Source organism: Rattus norvegicus, chromosome 2 (assembly GCF_036323735.1).
Source record: "Rattus norvegicus strain BN/NHsdMcwi chromosome 2, GRCr8, whole genome shotgun sequence".
NCBI lineage: Eukaryota > Metazoa > Chordata > Mammalia > Rodentia > Muridae > Rattus > Rattus norvegicus.
Window position 1 is genome coordinate 1,528,646 of NC_086020.1, and position 16,263 is coordinate 1,544,908.

At 37.8% G+C, this 16,263-nt stretch overlaps 1 long non-coding RNA gene across 1 annotated transcript in view; it reads right to left on the reverse strand.

Moving 5' to 3' along the window:
* LOC134485555 (uncharacterized) overlaps nucleotides 1–12,279 on the reverse strand; it is a 104,870-nt gene extending 92,591 nt beyond the window's left edge. The window contains exon 1 of the long non-coding RNA XR_010063677.1: nucleotides 12,144–12,279. This is a non-coding gene — a long non-coding RNA (uncharacterized LOC134485555). The remainder of the gene's footprint in view (nucleotides 1–12,143) is intronic.
* Nucleotides 12,280–16,263: the final 3,984 nt, after the last annotated feature.

Here is a 16,263-nt window from a genome sequence, read left to right on the forward strand (position 1 = left end):
GGCTCATGAGACTCTTCTCTTTTTGTTCTGAATATCTTCCATCGCCCTTTATGAGTGAATGAGATTGTTTAAAGACTAAATCATCCTCTTTGCAGTCTTACAACTCAGAAATATCCAAACGAGAGGAGGAGGAGGAGGGGAAGGAGGAGGAGGAGGAAGAGGAGGAGGAGGTGGTGGAGGAAGAGGAGGAAGAGGAGGAAGAGGATGACGATGCCACAACAACAACAACAACAACAACAACAACAACAACAAAGCATGGATTAAGAGTAACATCTCTAGGTCAGTTGTCAGCATTCTCCGTCCATGGGATAACCAAAAGAGTTTGTCATGATCTCAGAAGTTACAGGACTGGCAACTACAGAGCATCCATTGTATGCCGTGTCCCATTACATATCAGAAGTTGAAGTTTCTTCCTATGTTTTTAGTCTCCGTAGTGGATTGCCCAAAATGATCATTTCACCCATGTCTGATCTGATGATTTTTAAATAATAATTCTCTTTTCTCGCTCTCTCTGAGAATAGTCTATAGGCTATTATAGTGGCTAGAGGAGGGAGAGATTTTCCTCAATGGTTTGCTACAGGTAAGTTGCACATGTTCCTGTGACTAACCCTAATTAAAATAATTAACCCCCCCCCAGAAAATGACAGAAAAGTAGAGGCGGAATAAAAGGAAAGGTGGAGAGAGAGAAAGAGTGTGACAGGAAGAATGGAGAGGAAGGGGAATGGATGGGATCAAATTATTAGCATGTATGAAATGTAAGATGATGAAATCTATTATTGTTTGACTCAATACGTAATAATAAAAATCGTTAAAAATATTCTAGGGCAGTCTTTTTTTTCCATTTTCAACTGTCAGAGCTAAGACTCTCATTTATAGTCCATGTTCCTATCCCCACTTCTATACATGGTGCTAGAAAGCACCATGGTCAGAAAGCAGCTTTGATCTCTTGTGGTTAATTTCAATTTCTTGAAGGATTATAACTTATGACATTCACTATTCTAAGACTGATGACTGATGGTCTTGTCTGTACTATTGACTTATCATCCCATGTGATCAATGAGACATGCTATAGTAGAATTCCCAATATTTTTCATGACACTAAATCATGTTGATTTCTCTCCTACCATCTTTCAAATGCATCTCCTATCTTAGCTATATTGTATCTATTAGTTTACATGATTATGATTTATATGTGATCATTAGGGACAAAGAAGTTTTTCCCTACTGTAGATCACCCTCCAGTTTTTTGTAAGAAGTTTGATGTGATATTGGTGCTACTACTTGACATACTCGGCCCACTTTCTGTTCACACTTGTGAATTTGGTTTCCAGTGATGGCCATGTAAGGCCTTGCTTGGACACATCTTGTGCTTTGTTATACTTTAGTATCTGTTGAGTAAACTATGTATATTCCATTCTCATTTCTGTGTTAACTGAAAGACTGCCTTGACTTCCGTGAGTATTGATGACACATGTATGGGCAAACCAGTAAAGTAAGTCGTTTCTGAAATCCAGTCTGTAAAGTATCTTCATGATTGTAAGTACATAGCAAGTAACCTACATGCTAATGTCAAGTTGATGGATAAAGCTACAGAAAAAGTGTAATGGAGATGATAAGAAAATGTCTGCCAACTTGAGAGAGGATGTTCCACTTTTGTACTTTGGAGAACCGAAGATACAAGAGTATACAGAGGGAACTGAACTGGACACAATGATAAAAGTCAAGCAATATTTTAAGAGCACAGTAGCAAGATTCATCATAATTATTACACATATATCCACTTAATCCAACACACGTGTTGCAAAATAGAACAGAGCATTTGACTATGAGACAGTAGGAGGGAACACTTACTTGAGCTGGGACATACAGATATCTACAGAAGGGAGGATATCTCTAAAGTGTGTTAATAGTATGAAACAAGTCATTTAGGAAATTAAAAAGACAAAAAGAAATGGTTCATTTGTGTGGCCTTTTGTTTGCTTTGAAATAATTATCAGAGATTCAAAAGTTCATTGGGAAGTGAAAAGGAGTGTGACTTGACAGGATGAGTGGATGAACCAGTGAGAGACAGCATTGACAATTGGCAGGGTTGAACACATAAAGGCCCTATCAGCTCTACAGATAGAGAGGAAAAGGAGCAAACAGGTTGTGTGGTTTAAATGGTAACTCCCTCATAGTCTTACCTATTTGAACATATGGACCACAACTACTGATGCTATACGGATGGTTGTGGAATTGCTAGGAGGTGGAGCATTGTTGGAAGTGGGTCACTAGGAAAGGGCCTCGAGGCTTTGTAATCAGGCTTAATTTTCATTTTTTGTTCTTGGATTCCTGAATATAGATACATTGTGACCAACTACTTCTTACTCTTGCTGAATTCTCTTCTATGTCTGCTGCCAGGCAGTTCCCAGTTTGATATATCATATCTTTCTGAAATAATGGACAAAATGAACTTTTTCTCTCCTAAGCTATTTGTTCAGGATACTTTTATCACATTTATCATAAGGTATCTAGGAATGGGACAAGGAGAAAGTGCTATGTAGGGAAGAGAAAGAAGTTGATGAGATGTAGAATTAAAGAACCAAAATAAAATTTTAGTATATTTTTAACATGTCTTAATTTTTTGCCTCAATGGGCTAAATGTTAGAGTATATGACTTTACAATTTCTCATGCCTTCGTTGGGTACTTCAGTGGTCTGATTAAATCTTTCTTACTGTGATGCTTAATCTCCAGTGAAAACTTAATGAGGTACAGATCATGGTGGTTGCACACCTTGGTTTGTGAGGGTATTTCAAGGATGGTTGGGTGAGCAAGGAACACCCAACCTGAATTTTGAAAAGACAATTCCTGGACTGACATCTCACATGAGTGAAAATGAGAAAGTGGGCTAAGGACCAGCATTCATCTCTCTGCTTCCTGACTGTGGATGTAGAGTAACATAGCAGCATCATGTGTGGGCAACTGTGACAGACATCCCTGAAGAGATGCACTGGATCATCAAAATGTGAAACAAAATAAACAATACTTTCTTTAGTTGCTTCTGTTATATGTTTTGTCACAAAAATTGGAAAAGTTAACTGGTATACTTAGTGTTCTCCCAAATTCAGAGTTGCTATATATGATACCTCTCTTTTATTCTTATATGTCTGTATCTTGAGCACCTGAAGTTCACTGCTACTCAGTTATTTAATTATAACCTCTTTGTTTCTAATATTTGCAAATATTTTCTTAATGATGCATGTCTTGCTGAATGCAAAATGCTACAAATACTTCTGTCCCTATGTAAGTAATAGATCTTAAAATAATCATAAGAATTTTACAAGTCCCCTGGGTTATAATATTTCTGACATGGAGTGGCTTCATGTTTAGTTAGCTGCTACATGCAGAAGATTAGCCAAGGAAAGATATCCATAAACAGTGAAAAGTCACACTGTACATTGAATGACATTTCTAGCATGGTCTTACAGACTTTGAGGAAAAATCATGAGCGGAATGCCCCAAGACTGGATTTTGCTTTTAGTTACATAGTCTGTTTTCAGACTGGGGCTAAGATTCCTAGCATTGTGATTTATAGGGCTATTTAAGTACTTAAATGACTTCATGAAATTCTTAGGCCAATAGATAGAACTAGAAAATGTCTTCCTGAGTGAGGTAACCTAATCACAAAATAACACACACGGTATGCACTTACTGATAAGTGGATATTAGCACAAAAGCTCAGAATACCCACGATACAATCCACAGACCACATGAAGCTCAAAATAATGGAAGACCAACGTGTGAATGCTTCTATCCTTCTTAGAAGGGGAAACAAAATACTCACAGGAGGAAGTGAGAAGACAAAATGTGGAACAGAGACTGAAAGAAAAGCCATTCAGAGTCTGCCCCACCTGGGGATCCATCCCATATACAGTCACCAAAATCAGACACTATTGTGGATGCCAAGAAGTGCATGCTGACAGGAGCCTGCTACAGCTGTCCTCTGAGAGGCTCTGATACAAATTAAGATTCTTGCAACTAATCATCAGACTGAGCGCTGGGATACCTAAGGGAGGAGTTAGAGAAAGGACTGAAGGAGCTCAAGATGTTTGCAACCCCATGGGAAGAATAAAAATATCAACTAACCAGACATCCCAGAGCTCCCATGGACAAAACCACCAATCAAAGAGTACCCATGGAGTGACTCCTGGCTCCAGCCACATCTGTAGCAAAGAATGGCCTTGTCAAGTATCAATGGGAGAAGAGGCTCTAGGTATTCTGAAGGCTTGATGCCCCAGTATTGGGGGATGCCAGGGAGGGGAGGCAGGAGGGAGCATATGGGTAGGTGGGGGGCACCCTAATTGAAGGAGGGGGATGGAGGATAAGATAGGGGTTCTTTGGAGGGAAAGAAGGAAAGGGGATAACATTTGAAATGTAAATAAAGAAAATATCCAACAAAAGAAAGGAAAATAGGAAAAAACTCTCTTTAAGTGCTGGTGTGTGCATGTATGCACATGTGTCTACCCAATTTATTTTGATATATAATGATATCAATAGAACAAAAGCAGAAGATCTAGTAGCAGTTTTATGTATAATTTTGGACATTATCATTTTAATTTAGGCCAAAAACACACTTACATTTTGTTGGGTTTTTGAGTAAATGAAATTTAATAAAATATATAGTTCTAATCCTTAAGTAACATGAATACTGCGTATACTAATTATTCCTACTTATTTTGTAAAGGTCTTTTCTTGGGGACATGCAATAAGTACACACATACAGAAGAGTGAGGGATAGAGTGAAATGAGAGAAGAGAGAAGAAAGGACTAGATGACTTATGAAAAAAGCCATGTCAAGCCAAAGTGACAACTGTATCAAAGTCCAACTTGGTGATGCAATGAGTTTTGGGGGGGGATGAGAAACAGGGGTTTGACTGGAGAGTACTTTAGAGCATTGCTGACACAAAAGCAGCTGCCTTACCAAAATACCCCACTTCAACATAGAAGGCGACTCACAAAAACAACACAAGTTGAATGAAACTCTACAAGTCCAAAGATTTATCTCCTGTCACTGCTTCTTGGTCATCATTGCCTCCCTCTTAGCTTCCCTAAAGCTTGTGGGGTGGGGAGTGTCTAGACTCAGTCAAGTTTCCACCTTTCAAGATATGTGATGTTTCTTCCCTCCTACAGTGCATGTTCAAGTTTGGGGAATCTGACATTCTACAACGAGAATGTGATCATTTCTACCAAAACCAACTTCATGAGGAACGTGTGGATTCCATCTCATACATCCAGGTTATAGTTCATCACCTAGGGAAGCATGGAAGGAATATAGCACGGGAAGGTGGAGGATTATGCTGAAGTAGCACATATAGATAAGTGTTGATTTTATGAGGATACACATTACATAATTGTAGTTGATGTAAAAACTATATAATGAGCAAACAGGAAGAGAAAACCGAACAGTTTACCTTGGGAACACAGATGAAAAATACTCAATAAAATATTTGCCAATCAAATGCAAGAATACATCCAAGAGATCACTCGCCATGAACAGGTAGGCTTCATCCCAGAGATGTAAGGATTGTTGAACATAAGAAAAACAGTAAAGCAATGCATTATGAAAATAAAGCAAAAAAAAAATCTAAGGATCATTTCATTAGATAGTGAAAAGTCTTTTTTTTTATTTTTTTCATCTTTATTAACTTGAGTATTTCTTATTTACATTTCGATTGTTATTCCCCTGCCCGGTTTCCTGGCCAACATGCCCCTAACCCCTCCCCTTCCCCTTCTCTATAGGTGTTCCCCTCCCCATCCTCCCCCCATTACCACCCTGCCCCCAACCATCACGTTCACTGGGGGTTCAGTCTTGGCAAGAACAAGCATTTGGGCTAATGACCAATTATCAATGAGTGCATACCATGTGTGTTTTTCTGTGAGTGTGTTACCCCTTCCACTGGTACTCTTACTAGGCTATTCATTGCTACCTATGCGGTTGGAGCACAGGGTCAGTCCATATATAGTCTTTGGGTAGTGGATTAGTCCCTGGAAGCTCTAATTGGTTGGCATTGTTGTTCATATGCTGTCTCGAGCGCCTTCAATCTCTTCCAGTCCTTTCTCTGATTCCTTCAATTGGGGTCCTGTTCTCAGTTCAGTGATTTGCTGCTGGCATTCGCCTCTGTATTTGCTATATTCTGGGTGTGTCTCTCAGGAGAGATCTACATCCGATTCCTGTCGGCCTGCATTTCTTTGCTTCATCCATCTTGTCTAATTGTATGGCTGTATATGTATGGGCCACATGTGGGGCAGGCTCTGAATGGGTGTTCCTTCTGCCTCTGTTCTAAACTTTGCCTCCCTATTCCCTCCCAAGGGTATTCTTGTCCCCTTTTGAAGAAGGAGTGAAGCATTTGCATTTTGGTCATCCTTCTTGAGCTTCATATGTTCTGTGCATCTAGGGTAAATCAAGCATTTGGGCTAATGACCAATTATCAATGAGTGCATACCATGTGTGTTTTTCTGTGAGTGTGTTACCTCACTCAGGATGATACTTTCCAGTTCCATCCATTTGTGTATGAATTTCATAAAGTCATTGCTATTGATAGCTGAGTAATATTCCATTTTGTAGATGTACCACATTTTCTGTATCCATTCCTCTGCTGAAGGGCACCTGGGTTTTTTCCAGCTCCTGGCTATTATAAATAAGACTGCTATGAACATAGTGGAGCATGTGTCTTTGTTATACGTTGGGACATCTTTTGGGTATATGCCCAAGAGAGGTATAGCTGGGTCCTCAGGTAGTTCAATGTCCAATTTTCAGAGGAACCTCCAGAGATATTTCCAGAATTGTTTTACCTGTCTGCAATCCCACCAACAATGGAGGAGTGTTCCTCTTCCTCCACATACTTGCCAGCATCTGCTGTCACCTGAGTTTTTGATCTTAGCCATTCTCACTGGTGTGAGGTGAAATCTCAGGGTTGTTTTGATTCGCATTTCCCTTATGACTTAGGTGTTTCTCAGCCATTTGGTATTCCTCAGCTGGGAATTCTTTGTTTAGCTCTGAACCCCATTTTTAATAGGGTTATTTGTCTCCCTGCGGTCTAACTTCTTGTGTTCTTTGTATACTTTGGATATAAGCCCTCTATCAGTTGTAGGATTGGCAAAGATCTTTTCCCAATCATTTGGTTGCCGTTTTGTCCTAACAACAGTGTTCTTTGCCTGAAAGAAGCTTTGCAGTTCTATGAGATCCCCTTTGTCGATTCTTGATCTTAGAGCATAAGCCATTGGTGTTTTACTCAGGAAATTTTCTTCAGTGCCCATGTGTTCGAGATGTCTCCCCAATTTTTCTTCTATTAGTTTGAGTGTATCTGGTTTGACGTGGAGGTCCTTGATCCACTTGGACTTAACCATTGTACAGGGTGATAAGAATGGATCGATCTGCATTCTTCTACATGTTGACCTCCAGTTGAACCAGCATCATTTGCTGAAAATGCTCTTTTTTCCATTGGATGGTTTAGGCTCCTTTGTCAAAAATCAAGTGACCAGAGGTATGTGAATTCATTTCTAGGTCGTCGATTGTATTCCACTGGTCTATCCGTCTGTCTCTGTACTGATATCATGCAGTTTTTATCACTATTGCTCTGTAATACTGCTTGACTTCAGGGATAGTGATTCCCTCAGAAGTCCTTTTATTGTTGAGGATAGTTTTAGCTATCTTGGGTTTTTTGTTATTCCAGATGAATTTGCAAATTGTTCTGTCTAACCCTCTGAAGAATTGGATTGGTATTTTGATGGGGATTGTATTGAATCTGTAGATCACTTTTGGTAAAATGGCCATTTTTAATATATTAATATTGCCAATCCTTGAACATGGGAGATTTTTCCATCTTCTGAGATCTTCTTCAAATTCTTTCTTCAGAGGCTTGAAGTTCTTATCATACAGATCTTTCACTTGCTTGGTTAAAGTCACACTGAGGTATTTTTTATTATTTGGGACTATTATGACGGGTGTCGTTTCCCTAATTTCTTTCTAGACTTGTTTCTCTTTTGTGTAGAGGAAGGCTACTGATTTATTTGAGTTAATTTTATACCCAGCCACTTTGCTGAAGGTGTTTATCAGGTTTAGTAGTTCCCTGCTGGAGCTTTAGGGATCACTTAAATATGCTATCATATCATCTGCAGATAGTGATATGTAAAAAGTCTTTAATAAATTCCACCACCCGTTCATGGTAAAACTATTCACAAGATTCGTGGAAAAGGAACATATCTCGATTTACTTCAAGTCGATAGCTAACACCAAATTGAATGGATAGAAATGGAAACTAATTCCACTAAAATAAGGAACCAGACATTCTACTTTGCTCATACTATTCAAGATAGCACTTGAAGTTTTATCTATAGCAATAAGAGAGCCAAATGAGATCAAGGGGACACAATTTGGAAAGGAAGAATTGAAAGTATCATTAACTTTGGATGAAATGAGAGTACATTAGTGACCTTAAAAATTATACTAGGTATCTCCCAGAGTTGATAAACACTTTTAGCACAGTAGTTGCATACAAGATTAACAGTAAGTACTCAGTAGCCTTTCTATAAAGAAATGATAAACAGACTGAGGAAGAAAATGAGGAAACAATCACTCTTCACATGAGCCTCAAGATATAGATAATGTCTATCCAAGTCAATGAAAGATTTCTAGCTTATAAGCTTATAATATTTGAAGGAAAAATTGAAGAAGATACCAGAAAATGAAAAGATCTCGATCCTCAGGGATTGGTAGGATTAACAATAAAAATGGTCGTTTTTATCAAAAAAGTCTACTGACTGAATGCAATCCCCATCAGAATTCCAACACAATTCTTTACAGACCAGGAAATGACAATTCTCAACTTCATAGAGAAAACCAAAATCCAAGAACCCAGGATATCTAGAACAATCCTGAATGTGAAAAACCAAACAAAAAAGAACAACAAAAAATGTTGGAGGTATTACTTTCACTGATTTTCAAGTCATACTTTAAAGCTACAGTGATAAAACCCACAAGGTATTGGCATAAAAACAGATACAACAACAAACAGAATTGAATTGTAGGCCCAGAGATAAATTCACACCTAAGGACAGGGAAGCCAGAAATTATCATCTGTAAAGAAAAATCTTCAAAAAATAGATTTTGTCAAACTGGGTGTCTCCAGGTGGAAGAATGCAAATGATGCCATATTTATTATCATGCTCAAATCTCAAGTACAAGTAGATCAATGACCTTACCATAAAACCAGAAACACTGAACTTGATAGAGGAGAAATTAGAAAATAGCCTTAAACACTTTGGCATATGAGACAACATTCTGAACAGAACAGCAATACTCTATGCTATAAGATCATCAATTAAAAATACAGGGCTATTTCCAGGGCAGCCAGAGCTAGTTATACCCAGTCTTGAAAAAAAATACAAATAAATAAATAAGTAAATGAGTAAATACCTCAAAACAGATTTTGCATTTTACGTCAGAATAGAAATAAATGTATTCTTAATTACAAATAGAAATCTTAACTTGCAAAGACTTAATACAGGACAAACAAACTTATTCTGTAAGTATTTCACAGATTTAACATTGTAAAAACTGGAACTTAATCTTCACTACAAAAAAACCCCTCAACCTGCAAGGTATATTTTTATTGTTTTGTTTTCTCATTAACTTGTAATGTATATTGTTCCTGTTTTAGTCTCACAGGAAGAGAGAGGGTAATCAAAGAGCATTATGTTTATGTAAATAATTGTCAAAGAATAAACTTATTAATAATAAGATGCTTTAAAACATCTCCAAATGAAGAAAAAAATCATTAAAACAAAATATAAAACAACAAATACTAAAGATGGTGTTAGCCATTTTCTAACCACATGATTGTGATTGCTGCGGAGTTTGTATGCTTTAGACACACAGCACCTTTATGTAGTGAAACTGCTTTTCTTTATTGTCTTTAATATCTTGTCCTTCATGCACTCAGACCTTTTCATGAAATAAACCAGGCTCACAGCACTTAATAAAATGTGGAACTGCACCACTAATGAATCCTGGCAGTCTTTTCTCATTATGTGCCTAATTTTCCTAAGAGAGCACAAACCTTCGGGTGGGGTCTTCTCATTCTTAAATCATCTTCAATTGGCAGTGAAAAGGAATATGCTCCTTCTTTGTCGAGTTCAGGGAGTCTAGTCTTGCTAACAGATAGAGAAAATATGAGCTCTTCATAGGCCACACTATCTAAAGTTACACTTGTCTTTATAGCCTGGTACTTTGAGTTTTTGCTTAGGTTTCTTTAAGACTAAAACTCAAACCAAACAAAAAAGAGAGATTAGGGATGGCTCCCTGGTTTTCCTTCTTTTGAGACAAAAATGGCATCAATAACACTCCATTTATTCAAGGTCATTCAATATTCAGTGTCTGCACAGCAAGATAAAAGAGTGGGCCCCTGGTTTTCTATTCCAGAATATATTAATATTAATAGTCTGAGTTAATAGGAATAAATGGCTGTCTGGAGCAGATCTGTAGCCTTGTTTCTCAAGCTCCTATTTGATTGGGGAGTGCTCACAAATATCTTTCTGGAGCTTTGTCCCCTCAATCATTCTACTGCTGTAATTGGAAATATGAGCCCAGAAACTCATTTTATTCATTATCAACTATTTTCCATGATGAATTTTTTTCCTCAGAGTGCCTCAAGTGGTAGTTTTGTAGAAATAACAAATTTTCCAATTTTGCCTTTTTTCTGAATCTGCATATACTATGCCTTTGGACAGGGGTTTACATGGAACACAGATGTTGACATCATGCATCCAGCTGTGTTACTTGCCACCTTATTTCCTTGAGATAATGTCACTCATTGAACTTGGAGCTAAGCTGGCAGTTAGCAAGCCTGTGATCCTCTTTTGTCTGTGCCCCAACTCTCATGCTTGGCTTTTTATATTGTTGCTAGGGATTAAATCAGATCTTTTTGCTGACACAACAAGAACTTTTCCATACTGAACTACTTTTCCATGCCTAAATCATACTATTTTATTAATATCTCTTTTGTGTAAAGGAAAATACAGAGAACTACATCAATGGCATAAATCATTTATTGAACTGAAGTCCCCATGTTCTATGGTAAAGCATCCAATAGAGTCAGTTTTGCTGACTATACTTGCCAGTCTTCTCCAGGAGCCAACAGCTCATAGTGAACTGTTTTTATGAAAAGTTAAAGAGATAAAGAAACATTTAGCCCATGTCTCCTGGATCTGTTGTTACCAGACTTTCTCCATACTTGATTCTTGGGTACTTTTTAATATTTTGTATTTGTTCCCTGTAAAACAAGATATTAAAAGGGTCTTCTTCAGGTCTGTTTCAGACCCTATACTTAGTACTGAAGTCAGTGAAATGCCAATATCCATCTTAGCTTCAATCATATGAAGTCACATGTGTGAGAGAGTTTTGAAATTCCAGGGATAGCAGTATGCGTCATGTTTTTTTTTCCTATCCGTTTCTGCTCAACAAAACCACGAGTAGTTCCAATGTCTTGAACTACAAACCTCTGAAGGCCTCCAATGGGACATGTTGCTCCATTTTGAGAACTAATCTTTGTGAAAGCAGCACTTACTACACCATTGTCTTAGTTAGGGTTTTCATTACTGTGAAGAGACACCATGACCTAGGTGAATATTTTAAAGGACAGCATTTAATTGGGGCTTGCTTTAAAGGTTCAGGGGTTCAATCCATTATCATCAAAGCAGAAATCATGGTCCTGGAGGAGTTGAAATTGTGGTATCTTATTTCAAAGGCAAGCAGGAGATGACTGGTTCCTACCTGGCTAGAGAGAGTGTCTCAAAGTCCATGCCCACAGTGACACATTTCCTCAAACAAGGCCACATCTCATGATAGTACCACTTCCAATTTGCCAAATATATTCAAACCACATTCTACTCCCAGGTTACAATAGGACAGTTCAAATACATGACTCTAGAGAGGTCATACATAGGCACAGCACAATGCAAAATACATTATTCCAACTTTACAGTTCCCATAGTCTATAAGAGTTTCTCCAATGTTAGGAGTTCAAAGTTCAATGTTTCTTCTGAGATTAGGTAATCTCTAAACTGTAATCCTTTAAAAATCAAAAACAAAAAGAAGACCACTTACCCCCAATATCATGCAGGATATACATTATCATTCCAAAATGTCATGGTAAGAAAACACTGGATGAAACAAGATGAAAATCAACCTGAGCAAACTCCAAAATCTGCATCTCCATGTCTGGTGTCAAAGCCAAAGCAATCGTCAGATTTCTGAGTCTTTCCATCCTTGTTCACTTCCATTGCCAGATCCTGCATTTAACAGCAAGAAACTTCTTCATTCTCTGTTCTTCCATTCCCTGTTGCAAACTTTCTTCAGCATTTTGCCTACAACTCTGGTATCTCTAACATCTTGTGGCATCCAAGACAACTTAACCTTTATAGCATCTTGTTTGAATGTCTAGGATCCACACATGATTTTCTGGTCTCCTCCAAAGGGTTTTACCACTTCTCTAGCTCTGTCCTCTGTAGCACTCTAAGCTCTTATTGACTCTAATTCCCTGATGCTTTTCTTGGTGATCATGGTTCTGGAATCGTCAATATGCTGGGGTCTTCACCTACAATCAGGTTTCACCAGTAGTCTCTCATAGACTTTCTTCATGATGCTAAGCCTCAACTTCTTTTCATGGTCCCTTCATTCCTGAGACCTCAACTGTTACTAAGGCTGTTCCTTCAACAGTGGCCATCCCTACACTCTCACAGTGCCAAGCCTCATGTGATCTTATGACCCCTTCATACCTTTAAAGCCAATACTATCTTGGTGATTCTTACACATTACAAGTCCAGCTGCAGCAGGAGATACAACCTTGAACATCTCTGGAACACAGCTTCTTTGTACTCCAATTAGATGGAAACAGCATGGAAATCTGGGGCAAGTTTCTTCACAAGGGAGTGTATGCTTTGAATCAGCATCCTAGATATGGTGCAGTTTCTCCCACAGACAGGATCTATGGGTCCAGGAATCAAGAGGTGGAAAAGCACATTCACTACCACTCCTAGTAGCCCACTAAATGTTGTCTCTGCAACCCTAAATTCTGCTGGGCAAGAAGTTTGGAGAGAATGATAGCAAGTAACTGCACGCAGTTGCATAGAAAAAGGAAACTTTCCTTCTTTCACTGACCTTATGTATGCCTCCAGCAGAAAATATTTCCCAGATTAAAGTGTGTACCACAACATCTGGATCAATGGTGTTCTTTACTTGAAACTTGATCTGTCTCAGGCTGACCTTGATCAGAGATCTGATTTCCTCTCTCTCCTGGGATTAAAGTCATGTACCACCTTTCTCTGACTAAGCTTTTCATGGGGACTATGTTTCAAGATTCATATCAAAAGCATGTGTTTTTCAGCCTCAAGATCTGAAAATCCACTATAAGATATGGGCAATATATCTTGATAGTGACAGACATATCTTCAGCAGAATATATTTTTGAAAAACTTTAAGCACTAAAGTTTCAATAACTGGAAACCAATTACACATTAAGTCAAAAATAGGTTATCATTGTGTTATTATCATCTGCAATACTCCCTATCAGTGTTTTTATACAACAAACTTATATTCAATACACTTCCAGACTAGAATGCAATCATTTTTGCTTGGTTGACTGCTGTATTTTCTATGATGAGAAACTTGAATGTAACAACATGTGAGTGCCAGGGAGCACTGGTAACTATATGGGGATTCCTAGACATTCTTTATTTGTCATTAGATATATCTGATTCTGAAATTTTAAAATACATTCCAGTTGCATTAGCTTTACTATGTATGACTTTTATTTCATCCTACTTCAAATCATCCAGCAAAGAAATGACACATGAATAAATAAGTAATAATGTATGCTTCAAATATGAATATGTCAATAGAATGTTTACAAATCCTAAAAGAATCTCATTGCTAGAACTTGAAATGTGGCAGAAAGCTCAATAGAGCAATAAGAGTTTTCCTTTAAGTTTCTATAAGAAAACATTCAGTACGTTTCTGCAAATGACAGAACAAAAGGAGAAAAGAGAAGACAAATGGAAAATGAGAGTAAAAAGGATTGGTAAGGAAAGAAATACAGAGGAGGCAGGTAGGTTTAGTCCTTGCCAGCTATGACACAGAAGAGTAAGCAGGAGGAGAGCCAATGGGATAATAGATGCATAGTGACACTAATATAGTCAAGAATGGATTGTGGTGTGTTTATTTGAGAGTGTTTGTGTGTATGTATATTGTGTACAGGCATACACACTTCTGTATGCAGGTTCAATCTACCAAATGTGTACTTGCAGAGGACAAAGGTTCATGTAAGTTTTCTTCTTCAATTATTTCTCCAGCTTATGTTTTTCAATACTTTGTTGGTTCTATTAATTTTTGAAATTCTGTTCATATATTGTCTGTGTAGACTTTTGTGAGTAAGTGTGTGTGTGTGTGTGTGTGTGTGTGTGTGTGTGTTTGTTTGTTCTCGTGCGTGCAAATTCTACAAAGCACATGTGAAAGTCTGGGAACAGCTAGCATGAGTTGGTTCTCTTCTGTCATCTGTCTGTCTAACAACTGACCTTTAACCTGGGTAATCTTTCCAGCTGTCTACCTTATTGTTTTGAATTTGTCTCTTGGGGGAGATTCTGGAGCTTAACTAAATCTGCTATACTGGCTAACCAGCAAGATTCAGAAATCCCGTTTGTGTGTCTTCTCAACCCTGTCTCTCATAAAATAGAAAAACAAAACCACAAGTTTAGCTTTTTCATATGGGTGATAAAGATAAGAACTCAGGTTCTTACATTTTCATATTACACTTTATCAAGTCATCTCTCAGTTTTTAAACAAGTTTCTTCTATAGTGAAATAATAGATCTATAGGAATACTAGGCTGAAGTCTATATGTTCTCTAGTAGGAGACATCTCAAGCTGCAGATAAAAAGGCAAAACCCAGGAATATAAAATGAATTGTCTTTATCAACATTTCTTGCATCTTTTTTATTATCACCTTTTCTCTTCCCTCATTCCAGCCCAGTATTAGTAGTTGAACTCTTGTCCATCTTCATGTTAACCTTTAAGACATTCTCAATGTAGAAATGAGTAAACCTAATTACTACCAATATTAGTTATTTTTTTAATGATGTAAGAAAATATCCGATGAAAGAAGCTGTTAGGACTGAGTGAGCCAGACTCAGGCTGACTCCATGACAGGCTGAAAACCAACAGTTTGGGAGAGTAGCCCTAAATGTATGTTTCCAAGAACTGGAAAAGACTGAACACAGTCAATTCCAGGAAAAAATACCACTTGCTGGCAGCCAATCAGGAAGATGCCTTACCACCTAGTCTGAGCCAACCTCATGGGCAACCAATCAGAAGCTGTAAAAGCTGACCCACCAGCTAGCCTGAGACAAGTATAATTAAGTAGCAAAAGTCCCCAAATCCCTCAGTGCTTTAACCAATCACAAAGGCAGCCATACTCCTGGAGATAGAGCTAATCAGTAATAGGGATGAAAGATAAAAGTCACCCATTCCTACCCTAACAGACTTAAAATTGACCCTGAAATTTCCACACCTTTGTCTTCCATTCTGATGAATGGTAGACCCCCCTCCCTGCTGGCAGGTTATCTACAAAATAAACACAATCTCCTGTTGCATATTATTTGAGTCTGGGGTATTCTTCCCAAATCATAGCCTCTTATAAAACTTGATGAATAAAAGGTTTATTTTGCCTCTCACTTTGAAGACACTATCTATTTAACAGGGAGGACATGACTACAAACTGTGTGAAACTCATCTTAACATTGCATTACAAGCAGAGAAATTGATGCTGTGCTCGGCTCAACTTTCTCCTTTTTATTCTATTCATGACTGCAGCCCATTGAATGGTGCAGTCCACATTCAGAGTATTCTCACCTTAGTTAGGACAGTCATAATTCTCCCTTAGAGTCATTGATGGGATTTGTTTCCTAAGTGAATCTAAATCCTGTCATACTGACAATTAATATTAATGAATACATTATCATTCTTCAGTATTTGTATATCTCAAATTTTACTAGCATAATTTCAACATGAATTAAAAATATTATGAAATGAGAAGAGCTGTTCTATACCATTTTGAGAATTAGAGAGCAGCCGAGTCACAGAGACAGATTTGATTTATTTTTTCACATCTTCATCACATTCTTTTGCCTTTCCTGTGTGGAGATATAGCAGAAGACATTCCTGAAGGAGAGGTA